The sequence below is a fragment of the Nannospalax galili genome, unplaced genomic scaffold, assembly GCF_000622305.1.
Source record: "Nannospalax galili isolate Female #2095 unplaced genomic scaffold, S.galili_v1.0 C49650299, whole genome shotgun sequence".
NCBI lineage: Eukaryota > Metazoa > Chordata > Mammalia > Rodentia > Spalacidae > Nannospalax > Nannospalax galili.
In genome coordinates this window covers 1,032-2,515 of record NW_008480687.1, presented here as the reverse complement: position 1 = coordinate 2,515, position 1,484 = coordinate 1,032, and the positions used below count along the sequence as shown (strand labels likewise).

Genomic DNA, 1,484 nt, shown 5'->3' with positions numbered 1-1,484 from the left:
ACTGAAGGGAGATGGGTCAAGGTCAGAGTGGTAGTCATGGTCCCGGAGGTGGGAAGGAAAAGAAAAAGAAGTACAGACCTCCTGTGCCAACTAGGGTGGGGCAAAAGAAGAACAAAACAAAGGGGCCAGATGCTGCCAGCAAGCTGCCCCTGGTGACACCTCACACGCAGTGCCGCTTGAGATTACTGCAGTTAGAAAGGATTAAAGGCTACCTTCTCAATGGAAGAATTCATAAGCAACCAGGAACAGATGAAACCATTAGAAGAAAAACAAGAGGAGGAAAGATCAAAGGTGGATGGTCTCGGGAACCCTGATGTCAGTAGGAACCTTGGAAGAGATCATGGATGATAGACACACCACGTCAGCATCCTTTCATTTGTGGACAAGGATCGGCTGGAACCTGGCTGCTCAGTCCTGCTCCACCACAAGGTGCATGCCTTGATAAGGCTGCTGATGGATGACAAAGATCCCCTGGTCACAGCTATGAAGGAGGAAAGGCCCTCCAGGAGACCTATGCAGACCTTGGAGGACTGGACAACCAAATACAGGAAATTAAGGAATTTGTAGAATTTCCTTTTACCCGTCCTATTACACAGAGATGGAGACAAAATCCCCTAAGAGGGTCATTCTCTATGGTCCACCTCACGCAGGGAAAACCTTGTTGGCCAAAGCAGTAGCAAACCAAACTTCAGCCACTCTCTGGAGAATGACTGGCTCAGAGCTTATTGAGAAGTACCCAGGTGATAACTTGTTCAGGAACTGTTTAGAGTTGCTAAAGTATACAATCTCCATTGTGTTTGGTGATGAAATTGATGCCATTTTGACAAGAAGATATGATTCAAACTCTGGGGTGAGAAAGAAATTCAGCCAACAGTGTTGGAATTGTTGAACCACTTGGATGGATTTGATTCAAGAGGAGATGTGGAAGTTATGGCCACAAACCGAACAGCAACTTGGATCCAGCACTTATCAGGCCAGGCCACACTGACAGGAAGACTGAATTTTCTCTTTCTGGTGAAAAGACTAAGAAGGGCATCTTGCAGATTCTCACAAAAAGGATGACTCTGGCCCATGATGTCCTTGGACAACCTGATCATGGCAAAGGATGACCCCTCTGGGGCTGAAATCAAGGCGATCTGTATAGAAGCTGGCTGATGAACTTGTGAGGGCGCAGAATGAAAGTAACAAACAAAGACGTCCACAAGTCTAAAGAGAATGTTCTTTATAAAAAACGGGAAGGTACCCCTGAGGGACTCAATCTCTAGTGACCCACAGGTGCCTCCAGGAAAGTGATTTCAGGTTCTCCCCACCTGAGAGGATGGGAAGTTGCCCTGAGGAATCCATTTTGCAGTTGAGTTTTACTAGCAGAGACTCTGTGTCTTGGAGGGTAAGTGCAAGGTGCCCATGGGGCAGGCTCTACCTGTTCGTTGTGTATGCGCTGCTTTCTGATGCCCATAAAGCATACACTTTCACAACAAATAAAT

The 1,484-nt window shown here is 46.7% G+C and overlaps 1 pseudogene; it reads left to right on the top strand.

Moving 5' to 3' along the window:
* Positions 1-11: 11 nt before the first annotated feature.
* On the top strand, positions 12-1,265 carry LOC103728546 (annotated as a pseudogene).
* Positions 1,266-1,484: the final 219 nt, after the last annotated feature.